The sequence below is a fragment of the Tamandua tetradactyla genome, chromosome X (assembly GCF_023851605.1).
Source record: "Tamandua tetradactyla isolate mTamTet1 chromosome X, mTamTet1.pri, whole genome shotgun sequence".
Lineage (NCBI taxonomy): Eukaryota > Metazoa > Chordata > Mammalia > Pilosa > Myrmecophagidae > Tamandua > Tamandua tetradactyla.
In genome coordinates this window covers 120,662,326-120,688,188 of record NC_135353.1, presented here as the reverse complement: position 1 = coordinate 120,688,188, position 25,863 = coordinate 120,662,326, and the positions used below count along the sequence as shown (strand labels likewise).

The 25,863-nt window shown below is 42.0% G+C and overlaps 1 pseudogene; it reads right to left on the bottom strand.

The window, feature by feature from the left end:
* Positions 1-415: 415 nt before the first annotated feature.
* On the bottom strand, positions 416-14,489 carry LOC143672055 (transmembrane protein 183A-like; annotated as a pseudogene).
* Positions 14,490-25,863: the final 11,374 nt, after the last annotated feature.

The following is a 25,863-nucleotide window of genomic DNA, read 5'->3' as shown; positions in this document are numbered from 1 at the left end:
AAATCTGTCTCCTTGAGGTCTGTTTTGAGTGTTTGGTCACTGAACTTTTTTTTTTTCAGTAGCACCAAATGGGATATCAATGCAGAAAATAGAGCCAGGTCTCTCTTTTCAAATACACATTTTAAAATTAAAATATGTTTATCAACTCTAGTTGTTTTACCTTTTCATTTGACCCCTCTCCCTGCCCTAACAGGAACCTGAGGAACCTGAAGAGCCTGTGCATTACTAAGCAGGTATACAATCCAGTCACCTGCTCCAAACTGGAATCTGATTATTCATGGACCAGGCAAGCTCAGAGCTCCCTCCTGGGCTGGGAAGCAGTAGCTATGCTCTCAGCGAGAATGGATACTGAGGATGCCACCAGTTGAAGAGTCAAACACTATGCACTGGGTCAAGGATGACTTGCATACCCTGTTCACTGCACAGCTTCTGACCACCATGGATAGGAGAATCCTGGAACACCAGTCTCACTCAATGATGTTGCATGTCCATGCTCACATTGATGGTAAACAGGGTAAATATCATTTCCATGGCAATTGGAATAAAGATGAAATTGAGGGTGGTGACCTGCAGTCCTGGTCTGGGTTGGTATGAACACTTGCTCTTTAAACTAGGGGACCATTTTTTGAACTTGGAGTTGAATTCCCACATTGGTTCCTGTCTGTTCCCAACAATCTTTCTGCCTCAGAAAAGTAAGCATTTGAAATTCTTTAATGTGCTGGGAGTGCTTTCTGGAATGGCTGGATTCTTGGAGATTTGAGCAGCAAATGGCTCATACATATGGTACAGAGAACGAAATACACACACCCGGAGACAGCATAGCTTCTCCACAGATTCTGGTCATAGATACAAAGGCAGAGAGGCATCCAACGTGTAGTGTCTTCAGTACAACCTGGTCCAAAAGGCAATAGTGCAAGAAAGAATGATAGTCCAGGCATTCTTACAAATCAGCGAAAAATTCACAATGTCCTCAGGATGAATGTAGGAGGCCAGCAATAGCCAAATGTCTTCTCCTCCAGCCCGGAAGATGGTTCTTTTGTGCGTGCTCTCCTCCTGGGCATCAATCTCATCACTACTGTTGATGATGTCACATGGCTCAGCCCAAGAAAGAGCTTCCTCTGCAGGAACCTGGGAGGCTTCCAAGCCACAGGGAGATTTTAACTCCTGCTGAACAGCATTGGTGACTGCTTTCTTGACCCGTCCAGACTTCACAACAGCCAGGTCCAAGTTGGCATAATCTGCCACGGTCACTGGACCAGAGCAGGCATCGTCGACCCGGAACTTGAGTCACTTCCCTCTCTTGTGCATGGCATTGGTCTCTGAATTTTTAAAGAATCTGCATCCTAATGTTTGACAGTGGGGTATTTAAAGGTCTGTGTTCAGGGTGTGCAGTCTCTGAAATTTTTGAGAGTCTGTGTTCAAAGTTTTGGTCTGAGATTCTTTGGGTTTGTGATCAGGGTGTGAGCACTTACACATTTTTTAGGGTCTGTGTTTTAATGTTTGAATATCAAATATACGGTTTCTGTATTGTGAGGTCTTTGAACTCAGTGAGGTTCTGTGACTCAAAGTTTCAGACTGAGGTATGTACGGTCTGTGTAAAGGTTGTGGGGTATCTCTATTCTTGCAGGGATTGTGTCACAAGGCTTTGGAAGTTCATGTTCTGGGAGTGAGAGCTAATAACTCTTGCAAAGTTGGAGACTGAAGTAGTGGGTTTTCTGTATTTAGGATGTGAGGTCTTGAACTTGTTGAGCTTGCTTTTGTGTTCCAAGGTTTGAACCTGGTATTTAGGAATTGTGTTCAGGGAGTGGGTCTTTTAATTCTTTGAGGGATTATGTTCCAAGGTTTTAAAGGGAATAATTTTGGATCTGTGTTCAGGGTGTGAAGTCTTTGATCTCTTTCAGGCTGTTTGTCACAAGGTTTGAGTCTGATGTACTGGGTTTGAGTTCAGGGTTTCAGGTTGGTGCTTGAACTCATTGAGTGTCTATTTTTTAAGGTTTTAGTTTGAAGTGTTGGGAGTCAGTGTTCAAAGTCTGAGGTTTATCATTTCTCTGAAGGTTGATATTTGGTGTTTGTGCCTGAAGTATTTGGTGTCTGATTTCAGGGTGGGAGATCCTTGATCTTTTTGAAGTTCTGCGTTCCAAAGTTTGAGATATGAATTAATGGCAATCTATATTTAGTGTGTGAGATCTCTGATTGCATTGAGAGTGTTTGCTTCGAGTTTTGAGTGAGACAACAAGCGGGTGGTGGTGGTCCGTGTTCAGTTTGCTAGGTTTCTGGAATGATTGAGGGTTTACTTTTTAGGGTTTTAATTTGAAATGTCAGAGGTCAGTGTTCAAAGCATAAGGTCTCTAAGCTCTTTGAGGATCTATGTTCTATGTTTGGGTATGGGGTAATACATGCTTAGTTCATGATAGGAGTCTTTTGATCTTTCGGAAGTTCTTTGTTCTAAGGCTTGAGGGCTGAGGTATTTGGGGTCTGTATTTAGAGTGTAAGGTCTCTGAAGTTTCAGAGGGTCTGTGTCACAAGATTTGAGTGTGAGGAATTTGGAGTTCTGAGTTTAGGGTGTGAGGTTTCTGAAGTCTTTTGTGGGTCTCTGTTCCAAGTTTTGAGCTGAGGTTCCTTGGGTCTGCATTCAGGTTGTTTGCATTCTCAAATTTCTAGTTCTTCTGTTTTAAAATTTGAATATAATGTCTGTGGATTGTGTGTTCATGGTGTGAGGTCTCTGAACTGATTGAGGTGAGGTGACCTACAGTTTGAGTCTGAGGTATTTGCAGTCTGTGTAAATTCATTCAGGTTGTGGTTCACAAGATACGCTTCAATTCTAAGGTGTTTGGAAGTTCACGTTTGGGGTGTGAGGCCTATGAATGATAATCTGAGTACTAGATATTGAGTCTGAGTATTTAGGGTTCTGTGTTAAGGTTGTGAGTTCAGGGTACTCTTTTAGGGTCTGTGTTCCAAGGTTGGAGTCTTAGGTACTTGGAAGTGAGTCTGTGTTTTGACCCAGAGGTCCCCGAAATCCCCAAGTGTGTCTGTCCCAAGTATTGCATCTGTAGTACTTGGAAATCCATGTTTTGAGGGTGAGATCTAAGAATTCTTTGAGGGTCTGTGTGACTGCTTTGAGCTGGAGGTGTTTGTGTCAGTGTCAAGTTGTGAGGTATCTGAAATTTTATGGTGTCCATTTCTCAAAGTTTAAGTCTAAGATATTTGAAAGTCTGTGTTCAGCATGTGAGGTCTCTGAAAGTTCAGAGGTTCTGATTCTCAAGGTTCCCAAGTGTGGCTGAAGGCTGTGTGCTTGCATGGTTCTAGGACTGCTGTAAAGTGCGGTTCCCAGAGCTGAATGACTGATTGGGGGCCCGTGCATATGTGTGGGCCTGGGAGTGCTGTAAAGGGATGCAGAGAGCTCAGGGGGGCAGGGTGAGGCTGTGCGCCACTGTGGGTGGCGGTTGGGGGTAGCCTAGGTATGGAGGTTAGTGCCTGCAGCCTTTATGCACTGGCAACAGCCTGCAGGGAACAGGGGAGGGAGTGCTCAGGAGGGATGCAGGATAGGTGGGTTGGGCTGCACTTGGGTGGGGGTGGGGGGCAGGTATGTGCACTGGGAGTTGGTGGGGTGGGGGTCCCTGGAGTGCAGGGAACAGGAGTTGGTGACGGGGTTCAGGGGTGTGGGGTTGGGGTGAGTCGCCGTTCATGGGGCTGTGCTAGTGAGGGTGGCGCGGCCAAAGAATGTGGCCTGGCTTACTTCCTAGTCCCCAGCTCCCGTCTGTGCACTCCTGTAGGCTCCACACCTCCGCACCAGGCTCCAGCGCTCTGCCTCTTGTTCTTTGGCTTCCGCAACCAGGGCTGCCGTATGTGGTGTAGAAGGCTCTCCCAGGTCAGCCACACTCCCGAACCGCCACCTCAGTCACCCTCCTGTCCCTTCTCTAACTTTTCCGTGGAGCAGGGCTAAGCTCGAGCTACTCTATTTGGCCATCTTCCCAGAAGTTTCAGCTGTATAGTTATTTAATCATCTTAGAATCAAGATTATTGGATTATAGCTCAACAGTTTCAGGTATTTCCCTCTAGCTACTCCACTACACTAAAAACTGAAAGGAGATATTTATATACTGCATATGAATAACCCCCAGAATGACCTATTGGCTCTATATGAAATCTCTCAGCCATTAAAACTTTATTTTGTTTCATTTCTCTTCCCATTTTTGGTCAAGAAGACTTTCTCAATCCCATGATGCCAGGTCCCGACTCATCCTGGGAGTTCTGTCCCACATTGCCAGGGAGATTTACACCCCTGGGAGCCCTGTCCCATGTAGCGGGGAGGTCATTGAATTCATCTGCAGAGTTGGCTTAGAGAGAGAGGCCACATCTGAGCAACAAAAGAGGTTCTCTGGGGGTGACTCTTAGGCATAACCATAAGTAGGCTCAGCTTCTTCTTTATGGGAATAAGTTTACAAGGTAAATGATAATCTGAGTTTATTGCATGTGGTATCTGAATTCTTTGAGGGTCTGTCCCAAGGTGTGAGTCTGAGGTATTTGCTGGACTGTTGTTAAGGTAAAATAAATCTTTGAACTATTTCAGGTCTGTGTTCCAAGGTTTTATTCTGAGGTTTTGAGTGTCAGCATTGGCTGTTTTGTCTCTGAATTCTTTATGGTTCTCTGTTCAGAGTTCGATTCCAAGGTAATTGGGGATTAATATTTAGGGATTGAGATTCCTGAGCTCATGTAGAGCCCATTACAATATTTGAATGTGAGATAATGTTTAAGGACTGTGTTCAGGGTGTGAAGTCTGAAAATTTCAAAAGTCTGTGTCCCAAGATTTGAGTCTGAGGTAATTGTGGTTCACATTCATTATGTGATGTCTTTGAAATCTTTGAGATACTGTGTTCCAAGGTTTAAGTCTGAGGTTATTGGGGGGATTTGTGTTCAGTGTGTAAAGTCTCTGAACTCTCTCCAATTTTGTGTCTGTGGTATTTGGTGAGAGTTTAGATTGTGAGGTTCTGAACTGTTTGAGCATCTGTGCCTGAAGTTTTAATGTGAGATCTTTGGGGATTTGTGTTCAGGGTGTGAGGTCACAACTCACTGAGTGTCTGTGTTTTAAGATAGACTCTGTGGCATTTGTTGGTTATGTTCAGGGTGTAAAGTCTGAAAGCTTTGAGAGTCTTTTTCCAAGGTCATGTATGAGTTGTTGGGGAGAGAGGTCTGTGTTCAGGGTATGAGTTTTCTGAATTATTTGGGGTTCTGTGTTCCAAGGTTTGAATCTGAGGTAACTGAGTAAAGTGCCACTTCTTAATCAGTAGTCTTAGTCTTTCCATCCACTGTGGTTCTGGGCTTAGCTGAAATAATGGTATGGATCTCCTAAATCCCACAGGGACAGGGGACCTCATCTTGCAAAAAAAAAAAAAAAAACTGTGAGAAAAGTCTCAGAGAATAACCACTCCGTAGAGCTCCCTAGGGGTCCTGGGCTGTGGACCATGGCAGATGGGTGAAGAAGGAGATATGGCTCTGAGTGTGAACAGATGAGGACACCCACATGATCCTCTCTGACTAGCATGTTTCCAGAGCTGGGCCTTCACCAGCTTCTCTGAAAGTAATCATGTGTTTCCACTCCAAAATAAAGCCTAGACTTTAAGCCCTGGAATCTAAGAAGAACAAATCTCAAGCCCTGACTTAGGGAACCCCAAAGATCTCAGAATCCTCACATGGTAAGACTCTAAGAGTTCAGAGACTTCCCAATTTTCACCAAAAGAGCTCAGAAACCTTTCATGTTAAAACAAATTCCCAAACATCTCAGAGACATCAACCCCCCAGGCAGAGACCTACCAAAAGATCACAGATCATACACTCTCAATGCAAATCCTGGAAGACTATAGCATCCTCACACCATAGGACGATGGCCACCAGAGATTTTGGACATCACATCTTGAACACAGACCTCCAAATAATCGTACTTAATACTTAGAATACAGACCTCAAAGAGTTTGCAGACATCCCAGCTTGGCACACAGACCTTCTGTGAGTTAAGAGATTTCACACTGTGAACACAGACCCTGAGGGTTTAGAGAATATATGCTTGTATACTGATCCAATATACTAGAGATTCAAACCTTGGGAAACTCATCTTGAAAGACTTTAGAGACTTTACATACCTAACATGGCTCCCTAGACACTTTGAAATCAAACCCTGGATTGAAAACTTGAATGATTTCGGACTCTGAAACCTGCCCATCGAACACTTTGGCCCCCAACCAGGGAAAACAAGACACCAAGTTTTTGCAGTCCTCATACCTTGAACATGGACAACAAAATATGTCAAATTCAAACCAAGGGACGCAGACCCTCAAGGAGTACAGAGACTTTACACCCTAAGTACAATGCCAAAAATCCTGGAACACAGATCCTTAAAGTGTTGTGACACCTCACATCCTGAACTCAGAACCCAAACCTCTCAGACTCCAGTCTTGGTACTTCCCACCTTGGACACATGCTCCGTATAACTCACATTAAGAAGTTGGCACAAAGACTATGGACCCCAAACACCTCAGACTCAAACATTGGGAAATGAATCCTCTATAAAGTTCTGAAACATCACATCCTGAACAATGACACACAGATTGATACATAAAGCCTTGGTAACACCTAAAAGTTCAGAGATATCACCCCTAAATACAAATCTCAAATAGGTCAGACTCAAACCTTTCAGACCCTCAAAGAGTTCAGAATACTTACCCCATGATATAGACACAGAAGTTGCTGTCTAACATAGACCCTTAAAGAGTTCAAAGACCTCAAATCCTGAAAACTCTCGAATTCTGAATAACAACCCCAAATACCTCAGACTCAGCTCTTGCAATACAGACACTTTAAAATTTCAGAGACCTATCACTCTGACCAAAGACCTCCACAAATTCACTAAAAATTGGAACACAGACCTTCAAAGTGGTAAGAATCTCACATCCAGAATTCAGATCCCAAATACCTCAAGCTCAAGCCTTACCTTGAAGGCTCTGAATGATTGCAGAGGCCTCACACCCTGAACATATACCCCAAATCACCCTCATTAAAACCTTGGGACAAACAGTCTCTAAAAGTTCTGAGACCACATCACCTGAACATAAGGCCCCAAATACTTCAGACTCAAATCTAAAAACACAGACCCTTAAAAGTTTCAGAGACAACACACCTTGAACATAGGTTCACCCTATACCTCAGACTTAACACTTTGGTACAGACCCTCATTAAGTTTAGAAACCTCCACACACTGAACACCTAACTACGTAATTTTCAGAAACCTTATACCCTAAATATAGCTGCCAAATACCTTAGCCCTAAAACTTGGAACACAACTCCTCAAAGATATCAGTGACCTCACACCCTGAATACAGACTCCCAAATATCTGAGATCCCAATTTAGGACTTAAATCTTATGCAAATTCAGAGACATCACACATTACTTACAGATTCTGAAATACTTTAGACTAAAACTCCTGAACTCAGATACTTAATGAGTTCAGAGACCTGTCATACTCTAAATGCAGATCCTCGAACATATCAGACTCCAACCTGGGAACATGGATACTTTGTGAGTTCAAAGAACGAATGCTCTGAACCCAGACTTCCATCCCCCAATGATTATCTCAGACTCAAACTTTGGAACACAGATTAACCAAGCATTTAGATACGTCAAATCTTGATCTAACCCCAAATACATCAGACTCAAGGCTTGGAAAAAGCATCCTTAAAGAGTTCAGTAATCTCACAGCTTGAACACAGAACCTTAACCAGAATCTGGGATTCAAACTATTAAACATATACCCTCAAAGAGTTCAGACATTTTTCTGAACACAGACTCCCAAATATTTCAGATGCATGCTTTGGAACCCAGACTTTTAATGAGTTCACATACATCACACTCTGAGCAGGAATCCCCAAATATCTCAGACTCATATCTGGAACACAGGCTCCATGCAGTTCAGAGACCTCACAGCTAGAACAGACATTAGACATTAAACAGAAAGTCATCTTAAAGACCTCGCACTCTGGAGTCAGGACCTCTTAACAGCTCAGAAAACTTGCTCCTTGGACATAGATCTTGAAACTACTATGAATTCTCTGTTGTGCAATCACCTGCACAACAATGTACCCATGGCAGGGGCATCATGGAGAGTTGTTAATAAATGTGATCACTAACATCAGCTAATGTGTACTGAGAGTTTACTATGTGCCAAGCACTGATCCAAACACATAACATTAACTCCTTAAATCTATCAAACATCTGCAGGAAGGTGGGTCTGTTAATATCCCCATTATAAAGAAGAGGATGCTGATGAATGGAGATGTTCATTCAGTTTTCCAGGTTCCAGAGCTGGTCCGAGGGGGAAGCAGAATTCACACACTATGCTTTTTGGCCCTAGGTTCCCTGCCCTTAAATGGCCTCTATTATACCCCTGGGAATAGTGCCAGATGTTCCATAAATGTGCCCATAGTTTAGAGACAGCCTCATGAATAATAGTAATCTCATAGTAGAAGCAGCAGTTGAACCTGTTCATGGTTAGAACCCATGGAGTTTCCCTCAGCCTCCCTCTCACAGACCACGCCCATCACCATCTGAGAAGAACGTCCAAACCCTAAATTTAGCGTGACGTTCAAGGCCTGACTGAAGACTGGCCTAGTTTTCTGTTTATTCCAATCGCTCTTCTCCTACATCCACCCGTTGACTTAGTTTGCTAGGGCTGCTGTAACAAAGCATCACAAGTCACCTGGTTTAAAACAACAGAAATGTGTTGACTCTCAGTTCTGGAGCTAGAAGTCCAAAATCAAGATGTTGTTAGATCATGCTCCCTCTGAAGGCTCTAGGGAGGAATCCTTTCCAGAAATGTCCCCTGGCTTCTTGTGGCCCCAGGTGTTCCTTGGCTGGTAGATGTACCTTCTTCTATCCTCACTTGGCCATCCTCTCTCTCTACCTCTGTCTGTGTCCCACTTTCCCTTCTTAAAGACACACCAGGCCTATTGGGGTGGGGCCCATCCGAATCCAGCTTGGCTGCATCTTAACTAATGACAGCTTGGGAGACTCTATTTCCAAACATGGTCACATTTCACAGGACCAGGGGTTCAAACATGTCTTCGGAGGGAGGCACAGTTCAACCCCATAACATTCATTCATTAAACTAATATTTGTGGAGGGTGACTATATGTCAAGCCGTGTGCTAGGACCTGGAGAGTTCAGCAATAAACAAAACAAATCTGCTTCCTCGTGGCTTATATTCTAGAAGAATTTGGCAACCTTTTTCTGTAAAGGGCCAGGTAGTAGGTAGTGGAAGCTTTGTGGGCCATATGGTCTCTTTTGCAAAGATAGCCATAGGTATTACGTAATGGGACAGTGTGGATAGGTTTCAGTAAAGGTTATTTACAAAAATAAGTAGCAGGGAATATTGTGCTGCTACCAAAAGGACCGAAGTCATGAGGCAAGCACTAATGTGAATGAACGTGTGGGACATTTGGTGACACAAAATAAGTCAGGGGAAAAAAAAACAACAACAGTGGTATGGTCACCTTTAGAAAATGCTTATAATAAAACAAGGCCTAGATTGTAAGCTTTTATAGCAGCCATATTTAGTCCAGAGTGGTAATTATTATTTCTGGATTTTGAGAGGCTATTTTATATATGTATAACCTGGTATTCAGAGATAAGAATGAAGCCAATCAGGTCGGGATTAAAGTAATTCGGAAAATGGGTAAGGAAGACATTTTCTATATTTTAGAACTGCACCTACTTTTTAAGACCAAAGGAAGAAAGGTTTATTTTATCCGGAACCTAAATTTTCTGTAGCACATAATCAAACTTGACCTGTCTGGTTAGCTCATTTGAACAATCCAAACACAGTCCCCTGAAGGATGGAAGAAAAAACATGAAACTATTAAACTTTACTGTCAGGGAAACCCCTGATACTGTGTCAAACATTAGGGACACGCAAATCAATAGGCCAAGCCCTTGATCTTGAGGCTCACTCTTGTGAAGCTTATGTATGCAGCAGAGAAGCTTAGCCAGCCTATAGTTATGCCTAAGAGTTACTTCTGGAGGACCTCTTTGGTTGCTCAAATGTGGCCTCAGTCTCTCTAAGTCCAACTCTGCAAGTGAAATCATTGCTCTCCCCCCTACAGGGGATATGACATCCAGGGGTGAAAGACACCCTGGCAGCGTGGGAGATGACTCCTTGGCACCGTGGGATCAACAATGCCATCCTGACCAAAAGGTGGGAAAGAAGTGTAACAAAGTATCAGTGGCTGGGAGAGTTCAAACAGAGGTGAGAGGTTACTCTGAAGGTCACTCTTACAGAAACTTCAGTTAGACATTGCTACCTATCATAACTTGCCAAATCCTAACTGAAACCACTCTAACCAATCCTAAAGAACACCTAGGGCAATATATAAGATTCTACAAAGGTTCTATGCACTAGGGTATCTTTCCAGAAACCTACAATCTCCAGATGGCTCCCTGGACCAGCTAAGTCCTGAAATACAGAGGGGCCAACCTCTCTAAAACATCAAATAGTTCCATCTCCCTATCCCATATTATTGACAGCCCCTTCCAACATGAAAAAGTTAGAATGGGCATAGCCCAAATACCCTAAAGAGTGGGATGGAATGATCAAAGGTGATGATGGAGTAATATAGAGAAGGTAGGGCTTAAAAAATAAGTATGATTGCTGAATCATGGTATTGATATTTCCTTTAGTCTCCAGTATCTTAGAACAGCTAGGAGTAAAAACCTACAACTGTGGAATTGTAACCCATTCAACCTCTGAAAACTGTACTACAACTAAGTGTGCTGTGCTTTGTTATTGTTTTTTAGTATATATATTATTTTTCACATACAAAAGTGATGATAAAATATATATATTCCTTGTAGCCTCCAATGTTCTGGAGCAGCTAGAAGGAAAAATCTGAGAAGATCGTATAGTAACCCATGAAAAACTCAGTGCTTTGAAAACTATTGCTTTTTTTTATTTCTTTGCTTTATGTGTATGTTATATTATGCAATAAAAAAAGTTAAAAAAAACAAGTAGTAGGCCAGTTTTGGCCCATACACTATAGTTTGCCAAACTCTGTTCTACAGACAGGTATTAAACCAATACATAACAAATATGTGCCAGGTGGTGATGGGTGCTATGAAAAGAAATTAAATAGGGGGAGGGAATGAAGAGTGACTCCTTTCTGTATAGCTGTTTTTCAGAGTAGGTGTCAGAGAAGGCCTCACCACGAACGAGATACAGAACAGAGAATAAAGGAGGTGAGGGAGTTAGTCTTGGGAATGTCTGGTGGAAGAGTATCCCAGATACTCTACAAGGTTGGCAGTGGTCCTATTTTATTGATTATGAGTCACAGTGAGGCACAAGGGGACAAGTGACTTACCCAATGTCACGCAAGTGGGAGTTGGGGGCTCCAAGCTTTGCAATAATTTTTTCCAAGCTCCAAAACCCACAGCCCCTAGATTATTATGGGCGTCAGTGAGACCTGATGGGAGGTGGATCCCAACATGTGAGGACTAGATGTACAGGTCTTTTCCATGCTCTGAGAGATTTTCAGGTTGTAAGGTTTCTGAAGCTTTGAGTATCTTTGTGTCGTATCAGGAAGTATATTCTCTGAACTTATTTAAGTTCTATCTTCCAAGGTTAGAGTCTGAAGTGCTTTGGTGGGTTCAATGTGTAGTCTCTGAATTCTGCAAAGATGTGACCCAAAGTGTGAATCTGACCTATTCTGGGTCTGACTTCAGGGTTTGTGGTGTGTAAAACCTATGATGTTCATTGTTCCTAAGTTCGAATCCAAGGTTTCTAGGGTTCTTTGTTGAGGATATTATGTATCTGAACTCACTGAGGGTCTGTTTTTTAAGGCTTTTGTCTGAGGTGTTTGGAGTCAGGGTTCAGGGTGTGAGGCCGGTGAACTCTTTGTGGATGTCTGTCCCAAGGTTTAATCTGATGTGTTGGAGTGTGATTTCAAGACTTGAGATTTTTAAGCACTTTGATGATCGGAGTTCCATGGTTTGACTTCGAAATAATGGAGGGTGGGGCTGGGGCAGTCCTTGTTAAGTGCATAGAAGTGTGAACTCATTTAGGACCTACTTCTCAGGGTTTGATTCTGAGCTGTTTGTGGTTCAGTATTTCAGGGTGTGAGGTCTCTGAGATCTGTGTTGATGTGTGTTCCAAAGTTGGAGTCTCAGGTAATTGTGGTCTGTAATCAGAGTATAAGGGCTCTGAATGCTTTGCAGTCTATGTTCCCAAGTTTGAATCTGAGATATTTGGCTATCAGTATACAAATAGCAGAGAATCTGAAATTTTATGGGGTCTCTTTCCCAAGGTTTAAGTGCCAGGTCTTGGGAGTCTGCGTTCATGGCGTGAAGTTATTGAAATTTTAGAGGCTCCGTGGTTCAATGTTTGAGAGCTTGAGGTATTTGCAGACATGGGTTCAGGGTGTAAGGTCTCTGAAGTCTTTGAAAATCTATCCCATGGTTTGAGTCTGTGTTTTTGTAAAATGCCTGAGCCTTTATAGTGTCTGTTTCCTATGTTTGAATCTGAGTTATTTGGGGGCCTGAAATCAGGGTTTGTGGTCTCTTAATTCATTGAGTGTCTGTGTTCCAAGATTTGAATCTGTGGTAATTTGGGTTCTGAGTTCAGAATATGAAATCCCTGAACTCTTTGATAGTTTGAGTTTAAAGTATTTGGGGTTGTGTTCAGGGTTTGACTTCTCTGAACTTTTTGATTGTGGGTGTCCCAAAGACGGAATCTGAGGTATTTGGAGTCTGAGGGTTTGAGGATGATCTGTATTCCAAAGTTTGAGTCTGAGACATTTAGGGGTCTTTGTTCAGGGTGTGAGGTCTCTGAATCCTTTGATAGTTTATCTCATGTTCCATAGTTTCAATAGTAGATAACTTGGGGTCTGAGTTCAAGGCATTTGGTATCAGAACTAATTGAGAGTCTGTCCAAAGGTTGTGTCTCAGGTGTTTGGTGGTCTATTTTTCTGGGTGTGAAGCCTCTGAACTCTTTGGGATTCTCTGTTCCAAGGTTTCAGTCTGAGGTAACTGGAGAGGAGGGTCTGTGTCCAGGGTGTGAGGTTTTTATAAATTCATTTAGGGCCTGTTTCAAGATTTGAGTCTAAAGTATTTAGGGACCATGTTCAGAGTGTGAAGCCTCTGTAATTTTTTAGAGGGCCTGTGTTTCAAGATTCGAGTCTGAGGTGTTTGCGTGATCTGTGCTCAAGGCAGGAAGTCCTTGACAATCTTTTAAGACCTGTTTTTCAAAAGTTTCAATTTCAAGTATGTGATTTGTGCTCAGGGTGTGTGCACTCTGAATTCTGTGATGTGTGTATCCCAAGGTTTGATTTTGTTGTGTAGGGTATGAGTTCAGGGTCTGAAGTCTCAAAATGCTTTCATGATGTGTGTTCCAAGATTTGAGGGTGAGTTATCTAGTGAATTCATATTCAGGATATGGGGTTTCGGAAATCTTTAAAAGTCTTTGTTCTAAGGCTTGTGTTTTAAGGTATTTATGAGTCTGTTTTCAGGATGTGTGGACTCTTTTGTTGGGTCTGTGTTCCAAGATTGTATCTGAGGTACTCGGGGGTCTAGTTCAGCTTGTGAGATCATGAACTCTTTCAGTGTATTTGTTCCTATTTTGAACGTGACGTATTTGGGGGTCTGTGTTTATGGTATGCAGTCTCTGAACTCTTCAAGGGAGTGTTTCATAAAGTTTAAGTCTGAAGTATCTAGGTTTTTGTTAAGGGTGTGATGCTTCTAAGCCCTTTCATGGTCTGTTCCAAGGTTTGAATCTGAGGTATTTAGGGTTGGTTTTCAAAGTGTGAGGTTGAGTCTCTGCTATCTGTCATGGCTTGCGGCCTAGAATTTGACTCTGGGATAATTAAGTCTTGTGTGCAGGGTGAGGGGTCTGTGAATTCTTTGATGGTCTATGTACTAAAATTTGAGTCTTGGATAACTGGTGTGAGGTCTTTGAACACCTTGAGTATCTGTCCTAAATTATGAGTCTAATATATTTGGGGGTATGATTTCAGGGTGTGATGTCTCTGAATTCTTAGGGTCTACCCCAGTGTTTGAGTAGAGGTGTTTGCGTGTCCATAATCAGAATGTGAGATCTCTGAATGCTTTGAAGGTCTGTGTCTAGTAAAGGTCTTTAAAATGGAAATTTATCTAAAAATGACCAAATTCTCACCTGAAGACTGCCCCATCTGTCTCAGATATATTTGTCTGCTGAATTATTAAAAAGCACCTACTGAAGATGGGAGAACACAGCAGGAGCAGCATAGAAGCATTCTTTTTTTTTTTTGATTGTTTACAGAGACTGCAACACCAGATACTAGAAACAGTTGATATTTTTGCCAGTGATTTGACTCACACTAAAAAACATTAATGTTCCACCACAAAAGTATGGGTGTTTGCATGGTTTGGTGAAACATATGCTGTACTTGTTCAAATCTTCTATTTTGAAGGTCGCCATCATCAACCCTGACAATGCAATCATTCTCATGAGAAAGGTTTTCTTGTTCAGCTTTACCACCTTTATCCAATCATTTTACTAATAATCCCAGAGTTCTGCCCCTTTGAGCACTGAAAGGCAGTACGTGGATTCCCAGAGTCCCTCCATCGTTGGAAACTTATACGCGCTTTGCTGTATCATCCAGGGAAACGTAGGGTGTATTCTCCAATCCAGTGGCAGCATGTCCAACTGGTTCAACATAGCTGCTGTCTTCTTCTGTCTCATCCTCATCCTGTTCTTGCTTCTCCAGCCACTTGTCCACCATGGGATGACTGGCGCTCAGCGATGAGCAAGCATTGTCTCTCTGAAATTGGTTAGACCAGTTACTAGTATCCTGTGGGAGGCTTCTGTAGTTTTCACCTTTCTTCATGTCACAGGCTTTAGAGCTGGCAGCAGAGTTTTTCTCGAGGAAGCCAGCTGTTGCGGACCAGTGTGTGTGTTTTAATTTAAAGCACAAACTGAGTTTATTTTAAGGTTAATACGTATTCTGCTAGCTTTCAGTCACCTGAGAATGAGGAAATTAACATGAACATGATGCCCTGTACTGACTATAAACTACAGCTATCTGATATCCTAACTGTGGGTTTGTCAGGTCAACAAGCTTCATTTGGCATTGAAATCATACTTTTCTTGATATGTATAAAATTAAATAAAAATATAAAATATTCTGTTCTTGTGTTAAATTAATCTTTGCATGATTCGTGCCATGTCTTATAAAGACAAACGGTTAGGTTTGTAGGAAATAGAATTTTTGACTTTTACAAAGCAAGTACTTTGCTTCTTTATTCAGAATTGTGAACGTTCAAATAAGTTCTAGTCCTGCGCCTGCCATAATGTGTTTTTACCATCAGACATTGTAATTTAAATATCACTGATTTTTTTCAAGTCTCTGATCCTATAACAGAAAATAATAAAAGCGTATCAGAATTCTCCTGTGACTACTGTAACAAAATACACAGTCTCCATTGGGTGTTCCTAACTGTTTGTTAGAACATTCCTGTGTGATCTGAGCCCATCTTGCCTGGGGCTACTTATCATTTCCATCCTTCTGTCTGCCTGAAAGCCATTTTAGGTAAAGAGGCATCACAGGAGGCAAAGGAGCTTCTAGCTGTCATCCAAGGAATGAAAGTAAATGCCTCCATGTTAGGCCACTTCCCATAAACATAATCCTGGTAACTGGCCAAAATACTCTTTGGTGCTCTTCAAGAGAAGTCTCCAAATTCATTCCGAAAACAACTAATTGTCCAAAGAGCAAAACAGAGAAGTTTCCCATGAATAACTGTAGGTTCAACCACATCACCACATTACTGTGGCTGTCGAGATTGATGAAAATAATACTTTGTGATGCATCAATCAGTACCTGGAGTTCTTGAGATGGATTAGAATGATCTTCAGCTAATAGGTAACAGTTTTCCAACAGCAACTCCATCCTTCTGCATGGCCAATTCCAGTACTGCTTTTCTCAAAGACTTGTGGGTCACTTCATTTTGTCAAACAGAGCTCTTTAGTAACTCTTCTTCATCCAAGATCTCCAAAGTCAACTCTGAAAATTTTGATATCTGTTTCCAACTCTAATAGACTTTTTCCATGTTGTAGTAAGACATGCAGTTTGCTTCTGTCTACAGAAGAATGTTTGTGATCCACCCACCAAAGCTTCCAATGTCCCAAGGATCATGGCTGCAAAATGCTAAGTTTCCCCTGAAGGGTGCTGATCTGATATTACAGAAGTGCCTCTGTAACTTTAAACTCAAAATAAAGGGTACGTCCCTGTGCTTGCCCATGTCAAAAAAAGAGAGTGTATTAAAAAAGTAAAGGGTAAGCGGCAAGTTGACCCTCTCCAACCAACCATGATGGGCGTTCCCAGAACAGCCAGTGTTTTAAATTTAGATTATGATAATCTAATATCAGATGACAGTCCGGAGTTATCACACTTTTAGATACTCTTGAAAGACACCAGAAGTTCTAAAACCGAGCGTTTCACCTGTCACACGGAAGCCGGTGGGGCCCACACAGGTGCAGAGCCGGGCTCCTCTGGAGCAGTTCAGCCACGAGGCTGGCTGCAACGGGGTGAACCCCACGGGTGGGTGGGGGGTATGCCCAAGGCCAGGGCACACAAGCACCGCCGGGAGAGCCCATCGCGCGGGGCAGCAGGCAGCTCAGGTTGCACAGGCATCCCACGGCGCTGGAGCTAGGAGGACGCTGCAGCTGGAAACCACCCCGTCAAGCTGGACAGCGGCCCTTCGTTGGGCACTGTGCTGCCCCAGGCGGGCGCCCAAGCCGCAGCTGCTGCGGGTCGGGTTTTTCCGTGAAGGCTCTTGAGAGGGAAAAGTGATCACTGACAGAAGTTGAGATGCCAATTAAAGCTGGGTCACTGTTTCGTCGGACATGAAGAGGCATATTTACGCGAAGGACAGAAGGTGTGACCTCAATTTCGCTTGTTGCTTGATAAGGCTGAAAGGCTGAAACGTTGCTGGTGCCAAGCTCGCTGCCAAATATCTCTGGACTCTGGGTGCCTGTGGAGCTGGCATTGGTGTCATCACCTCCATGGTGTGGCTCTTGCTTATCAAACACCGCTACCAGTCTGTCTTTGTCATCTGCTACATCGCAGAGGATGTCATCAAGATCTGGTATTCCTCCATCTCCGTGTTCCAATCCATGCACTTGAATCCAATCGTTTGGATCCTTGCGGATGGCCTTCCTATAGCCGGTCGCCGCTTGCCGAATGAGGTTGAAAACTTTGGTGTTGCGGTCTCGGAGTGGCACGACCACCTGGGTCCTTCCAAAACACACCGTCGCTTTCCTGTTGCCGCTGCCGGCCGGCTGGCGCTCCCTCACTGGCCCCTCGGCTGGAGCGGCTCCGGGGCAGGGCAGCTGGACCCTGGGCGCAGCGGAGCCCCGCGCTTGCACCGTGTGCCGGGGGATGGCACTACAGGCTCACGGGTGCAGCCCGGAGGCGGCCGGACCGGGGGGCCGCTCCCCTCTTAGGCTCAGCACCGGCCTTCCTGTGCCACACGACCTCTCGCTGCCTGCAGGCCGCCTTCCGCCCTCCGCCCTGGCCTCGGCCTCCCGCCGCCTGTTTGGCGGCCCGGATGTGCTCCCGGGAGGGGGCTGCGGCGGCGGCGTTGGCTCGGGCCTCTCATAGTAGTCCTGGCCACCACCCCAACGTGCAGTAACGGTGCACACGGCGATGTCGTTTGATTTATGTGTCTGCCTGCTCTGAGAACTGAAACCACCACTTAACACTGGAGCCGCTGGCACCTTGGGGGCGGTTAACCCATAGGTGGGTCCCACGCACTCAAGAAGCCATTCTGAACTCTGCTGTGTAACAGACAGTGTGCTATTGATTCCTGGGGAGGGAAGGAAATGCCAAAACCAAGCCAGGAGCAGAATCAAGTTTCAGTCCTTAGCCTAATCTTACCCAAAAACATCCAAATGAACGGCCCAGGCTGGTTCTGATAGTCCAAATGCCTGACATTCAGGAGGTTCTCAATACATATGGCCTAAACACAAGTGAATCTGATGGGCAGCAGAATATAGGAAAAGAGCTCATGTTGGCCAGTAAAGGGCTCTGGGCTCACATGCTAGCTCTGCTATTACATCTTATGTGGCCTTGTGTAGGTTAATTTATGCCTCTGATCCTGAATGGCTTCTTCATCTGTCATCGTCATGCAGAATGAGAAAGCGGGTAGAAAATATATACACACAAATGGAGGCCCTAAGGACGAGGTCTGGGTCAGAGTAGATCAGCGCTGAAGGTCGTTGTTATGGGTGAAATACTACCTCCCAAGCTGCTAAGCACAGCTGGTTGTGAGTTGTGAGGAGGTTGTGAGTGAGCGTTCCTGCACATCTGAGGGCTGGCACACCTCTGTTGGTATTCATTTCCTGGAGCACCACACCAAACTCAACCACATCGTTCTTTTTCAAGACCAGTTATCATCATTTCTGCAGTAACTACTATGGCCAGGACACTGCACATATATTGTTTCTAAATCTCACAATAACTATGCAGGGTAGACATTAGAAGGTCCAATTAGAAATTGGGAAAGTGAGCTTAGAGAGGCTAGTCAGTAACTTGCTACAAGTTACGCAGCCCCTAAATGGCAGCAACAGGTGGAGGGGCTGCATCGAACCCCAGTATATACACAGGGACAGCAACCCCTGTGAATGGTAGATGCCATCTCAGAAGGGGCCACATAGCAAAGAGTAGATGTTGGTACCTTTCAGCCAATGTGCAGAGAGCCATCCTCAGAGTGACCAAAGACTGAATGAGCCAAGGGCAACAAACAATGCAGTGGCGAGAGAATGGAGCATATATTTATCCTGGAGAAAGCTCCATATGTGTTTTATAAAATGTATATGCTAAAAAGAAAAAAAAAATGTATATTCTGCTGTTTTGGGGTGGAATGTTCTGTAGATATCATTTAGGTCTAGTTGGTAGTAAGGCTTTTATATCCTTCCTGATTTTCAGTCTAATTATTCTCATCCATTGTTGAGTTTGCCATATTGAAATCTCCAATTATTGTTTCTCAATCATATATTTCTCCTCTCATTTTTTTCTTCCTGAATTTTGGGGCCTCTTGTTAGATATATATTTTTTCATTGTCGTTTCTATATCTTCCTGATGAATTGACCATTTTATCATTATAAAATACCTCTCTTTTTCTCTAGTAACTTTTCGTTGTTGTTTTAAAGTTTATTTTCTCTTGTTAGTATACATATTCCAGCTCTCTTGTGATAGCTAACTTGTGTGGCAAATTTTACTTTCATCATATTTATATCTTTGAATCTCAAGTATGTCTCCTGTAGATAGCATATAGTTAAATCTTGTTTTTAAAAAATCTCATCTGACATTCTCTGCCTTCTGATTGGATTGTTTACTACAGTTGTATTTATGTTAATACTGATGTATTTAGATGTACATGTGCCATTTTGCTATTTGTTTTCTATGTATCACATTCCTTTTTTGTTTCTCTGTTTTTCCTTTTCTGCTTCTTTTGTATTAAGTGGATATTTTCTAATATACTGTTTCAATTCCTTTATTCATTTTTAACTACACATTATTTTAGCTTATTTATTAGTGGTTGCTTTAAGGGATTTTGATATACATCTTAATTTATCAAAACTCACTTCAGATTTATACTAACTTGATTCCTGTGAGATATATAAAGTTTGTTCCACTATAGCTCCATTCCCCCCCATACTCTTTGTGCTATTGTTATTACATATCTTATGTATATATATATGTAAAAACTCAATGATATAATTATAATTGTTGCTTTATATGATCTTACGTCTTTGAAGAAACTAAGAGAAGAAAAGAGAATAAATATATTTAAAAATTTTTTATGATAACATTCCTATTTATCATTTCCAGTGTCTTCATTTAATCCTGTGGATTCAAGTTACCATCTGATATCATTTCCTTGCTCGTCTATAGATTCCTTTCCAATCCCCTCTGTTGTCATTGTTAAATATATGCTATTTCTATATGCTATAGGCCAAAAATGACATTTATAGGTGTTGTTTTATTATATTGTTTAAAAATCAATTAAGAAAAGAAAGGAAAGGAAATATGTCATTATACTGTCTTTTATGATTACTGCATACTTACATTTATTGGTCCTCTTTTTTTATATGGCTTTGAATTACTTTTCTTTGTCAGTTCCTTCCAGGCTGAAGAATTTCCTTTAGGATTCTTGTAAGGTAGGTCTGTTAGCAATGAGTTCTCTTGGTCTTTGTTTATCTAGGAATATCTTTATTTCAACTTCATCTCTGAAAGATAGTTTTGCTGGATATAGAGTTTTTGATTGCCCCCCTGTTTTTTTTATTCCAGCACTTTAAATATAATATTTCTGTGCTCTGGCTCCATTATTTCTGTTGAAAAGTCAGCTGCTTATATGACTGGGGTTCCCAAGTATGTGGTGAGACATTTTTCTTTTGCTATTTTTGCTATGATATGTATAGTTTTGTATTTCTTTATGTTTACCCAACTTGGAGTTCATTGAGCTTTTTGGATGTGTGGATTAATGGTTTGCACCATATTTGGGGAATTTTCAGCAATTATTTCTTCAAATAATGTTTCTGCTCATTTCTCTCTCTCCTCTTTTTCTGATACTCCTATTATGTGCATGTTGACGTACTTAATGGTGCCTCACAGGTCTCTGAGACTGTTCATTTTTTTCCTTTCTTTTCTTTAGAATGTATAATGTTGAATGATCTATCTTCACGTTAACTGATTCTTTTTTCTGCCAGCTCAAATCTATGGTTGAGTGCCTTTAGTGTTTTCTTTTTCTTTCTTTCTTTTTTTTTTTTTGGCATGGGCAGGCTCCGGGAATCGAACCCGGATCTCTGGCATGGCAGGCAAGAATTCTGCCACTGAGCCACCGTTGCACCACCCAGTCTCTAGTGATTTTTATTTCAATTATTATACTTCTCAACTTCAGAATTTCATTCGTTTTTTTTTTACTTTATAATATTTTTAAACAACTTCTATCTCTTTATTGATGCTCTCTATTTGATGAGCCATTGTCATCATCCTTTCCTTTAATTACTTAAACATGGTTTCCTTTAATAATTTGAACATTAAAAAAAAACTGCTTTGAGGTTTTTATCTGCTAAGTCCCACATCTGGACCCCTTTAAAGACAGTTTCTCTTGCCTGCATTTTTTTTTCCTGTACAAGAATCACACCGTCTTGCTTCTTTGTATGTCTCAGATATTTTTTGTTGTTGAAAACTAGACATTTTAGATAATACATTGTAGCTACTGTGGATTCTTATTAGCTCTGCACTCCTTCCGGGGCACTTTGATATTGCTGTCTTTTGTTAGTTTTTATTTGTTTAATGTCATGCCTGGACTAATTTTGAGAAGTTTATTTCCCTCACAGTATGCAGTCTCTGATGTCACTGCTTAGCATTTCTTCTCCTTGTTTTTATTTTGAAGCCTGGCTTCCTAGATGTTGCTCCTCAGCCAGCATAGCTTAATACTCAATCAGTGACTATTCAGAAGTTGTGCTTATGCTCCTTGAACCAGTAACGGTTCAGACCTTTGCCAATGGGTCTGGATCTGTGGTTAGGTTGAGGAATGCCTTACGTTCTGCTCCATGTTCATCCGCTACTGAATGCTCAAGGGCGCATTCCAATCATTCCTTAGTGGGCGCAGCCTAGTACATATTCACAGCTTTCCTGACCGCCAGAGATAAAAGCATGCTCTTAACAGAATCTTTTATAGATGTCTCTTTTCCTGGTTCTCTCTTAAACTTCTGGTTGATTTGCTGTTTTGTTTCTTGGTATTATCTCATGGAATTACTAGCCATCTTTAAATTGCCTGACTCTAATCTAAGGTCTCTATTGTTTTTGACTGCACCATTCTCCACATTCTGTTCCAAATACAGTCAGTCCCTCAGCAGAGGTGTGGAGCTGCCAGTCCTCTAGTCTGGCATTTCCCCTTGCAGAACCTCTGTGCTACTACACTGGAGATAGAACCGAGTTAGGGATGGAAGCCTGCTTCTCCCAGAGTAACACCTCCACCCTACAAGGAGGAACTGGAGTGATTTGTAGTCCCTGTGTTCTCTCTCCCTGCCTGGAATCTCCACCCTATATGTGGGATCTGGAGGGTGGGGTGGGGTTGCTATTGGGGTCCCAGTATTCTTGGTCTGCCTTGTTTATGGTAGTATCTCTGCCCTATGAGTGGGAGTAGGATGGAGGAAGGGAGCGCCAGTCTTCTCTCCCATGCTTGCCAGGAATAAAACTTCTGCAACACAGAACTGTGTGTGTGTGTGTGTGTGTGTGTGTGTGTGTGTGTAGGGGTGGGATGAGAGATGCCCATGGCTTGCCTTTCCCAGGGTGAAACTATAGATCATACTGGGAGCTGGGGCTAAAAGGAACCCTGATCTTTGTGGCTGCACCTTCCTGAAGTAAAGCCCATACTGGGAGTTGGAGTGGGAATGGATACAGGTTCTAGTTCAGTTGCCACAGACTTCTGCTTTTCTTACCAAGGTTTACTAGATTTTTTTTTTTTAATGAATGCTTCTTGATTTGCTGTATGACCCTAGGTCAATTTTGATAAAGTTTAAATGGTTGTGTTTAATAATTTTTACCAGTTAAATTATTATTTTACTGGGAAGAGAGTCCACTGAGCTCCTCACACTGTCTCCCTAGAAGTCCTGTCCGTGTCTCACTATTCTTGGTAAAAATACCACGATCCTGGTGAATTAACAGACAAAATACAAAAAATGTAATAAGGCTTGCATTCAGAAAGACTTTGTCTTATAATTGCGTCTCTGCCACTTGCTGATGTATGTCTCTGTTCCACTGGTGACTCATGCTGTCTTTTGTTCTTGGAGGCTTGAGAGCCTTTGTTAAAGGCCAGATCAACCTAAGAAGAGTTTTCCTGAAGTTGCACATGAGTGCACCCTTGCTTCTATAGCAACAGCTGTCTATGGACAACTATAGCAGCACTTGTCTGTGGACAAATCTTTCTTAAGCTACTCATCTGTCAAACACAAAACACCCACGGCCACCTTAAAGGCTTTTATATAGGACAGAGCTAAATTTCCAGGTCCAGAATGCCTTGCTCATGCACTGACAGCCTAGGCCCAAAGCACACGTCCCAGCCTCAACAAGAGTCTCAGTCACTTCATGAGTTTTTTGTTTCCCCAGTTCCACTGTTTTTAAGTTTTGTATAGTGTTCCCAGAAAATGAACCAAAACTGTTGAGATCCTGAAGCTTCTTTCTCCCAAATACAGCTCTTCCTCTACTTCACTGTCTCATAACTTATTTTTTAATGTTTTTGATTGAGAAATATAACATATACACAAAAAAGAAAAAGCAATAATTTTCAAAGTACATTTTAACAAGTAGTTACAGAAAAGATTTCCAAGTTTGGTGTGGGTAACCATTCTACAATTTCAGGTTTTTCCTCCTAACTGCTCCAAAACACTGGCGGCTAAAAGAAATATCAGTATAGTGATTCAGCAATCATACTCATTTGTTAAATCCTGTCTTTTCTGTTATAACTCCTCCTTCTCCTTTGATCCGTCTCCCAATCTTTAGGGATCTTTTGGCTATGACCATTCTAACTTTTTCATGTTGAAAGGCAAACAATTCCTAAGACAGAAAGCTGGCCAAGCTTCACTCTTATCTTCTTTTGGGTGTCTCTCCACTGGTATTGCTGGTATTGTTTGATCCAGAGGGCACAGCATTTATTATCCCTGCAATGTAGCAAACAGATCACAGTGAAGATGTTGAAAAGATTACGAGTTTCTTTGGGTTATAGAAGACTTATGAGCATTTTCATTCACAGAGGTCTCTTTTAGTGAACTGTGCAATTAAAATTGCTGGTGACCATGTGAATTATTGCTTTCTCTTTCTTTGCTTTGTATATATGTTATATTTTACAATAAAAACATTTAAAATAAATGTTAAAAATGCCAGCTACTAGATGATAGAGAATTCATTAGAAATCTCTGATATTGCCTCTTGAATTTTGCTGAGAAGTATTTGTTAAAAGGCAGTTACACAAAGCAAGCAGAGACAGAAGTGTTTATAATCTAGTGGAGAGAGAAAAAAAGGACACCTATGAAACATAGTATGGTAAAAAACTATATATAATTATAAAATTATGAGGGTTCCCCAAAATGCAACACTAATGCATAATAAATGATTTCTCACATAACAAATGTTGCTAGAGGAGGTGGTAGCTCATGGATCTCCAAAAGCTCATCTAAGGACCCTCTGCTTACCTGAGAACTCATCCACCCCAGATTAAGAAACTTTAAATTTGGTGGTATCTAGGACTCTTTCCAGCTCCAAAATTATTGGAGGCTTTGGCTTTTTGGCTCAGTATAGCCATTTGGCTCCTTGCTACTTTTTCTTCACTAGACTTACCTACAAATCTTCTTCTCTTGCTAGGAACACAACTCGATGTGCTTATTTTTACCCCATCACCTTGCTCATGACATACCTCATCAATTCAGCCACTCAGCAAATATCTACAGTGCAACCATGAAGTGTGGGTCCTGGGACACAGCAGCCATGCAAACAAAACTCTGCTCTTGTATATGGACATTCTAGCTCCTAACAGGATGTTTTTCCCTCTACTCTTTACTTCCCATTTATCCCTGACCTAACTGACCATTTCACCTTTCTCTGAAATTCTGCATTTCCTAAGATGGGATCCAACTGTCCAGCCATTGTCACGTGATGTTCCTGTGGTAGGTGAGCTTGTCTGTGCTCATTCATCACTTCTACAGCTCAGTGCTTATCTTTCAATGAAGGGATCCTATCGTGTTTCTTTGCCATATCTAGAGCACATATAAGATTTTTGTTTTGAGATTTTGTTTGACTGATTATCATATGTGTTATTCTGTCTTAGAAGAGCTTACTTAAAAACAGGTTACTGGGTGGGCCACGGTGGCTCAGTGGCAGAGTTCTCACCTCCCATGCTGGAGACCCGGGTTCGATTCCCAGTGCCTGCCCGTATTTTAAAAAAAAAAAAAAAGACAGATTACTGAGAGAATCCTAAGGAAATACCTTGCATTTTGCTCATTTGCATTTTAATCATTTGTGTTACATGTTATACTAGTACATTCTTCTAATAACCCTATGATTTCTGGAGGTAAGTAGGTATGAGAATTATCCTTCATTTTATGTAAGGGAGGATTGATCTCACAAAAGACAACTACAAGAACTTGTCCATGGTCACAGAGCACAGGATTCCCAAGGTAAGAGTAGATCTGAGGTAGCAGCAACTCAAGTATCCATCAACAGAAGAACAGATGAGCTAAAAATGCAGAAGAACAGATAAGCTAAAAATGGTATATACATACAATAGGATATCTTACAGCCATAAAAAAGAATGGCGTTCTGATGCATGTGACACCAGGGATGAACCTTGAAGACATCATGTTGAGTGAAATAAGCCAAACACAAAATGACAGATATTGTATGACTTCACTTATATGAAATAACTAGAATATGCAAATCCATTGAGACAGAAAGTAGATTACAGTTTACCAGAGGCAGGGGGAAAGGGGAATGGGAAATCAATGCTTAATGGCTGCGGAATTTCTGTTTGGGGTGATGGATAAGTTTTTGGTCAGGCATGATGATGGCGATAGCACAACATTGTGAATATAATTAGTGCCACTGCATTGTATGCTTGAAAGTGGTTAAAATGGGAAATTTCGTGTTGCAAAGATGTTACTACAATTAAAAATAAGAGTGGATCTGAAGTCTTCTGGGTCCTGTCCTATTGCCTAGTTCCCTCCACAGGAGTCCAGAGTTAAGAAACATCCTCCTATCAAGAACAATCAGTACCTTAGGTAAGAACAGAAA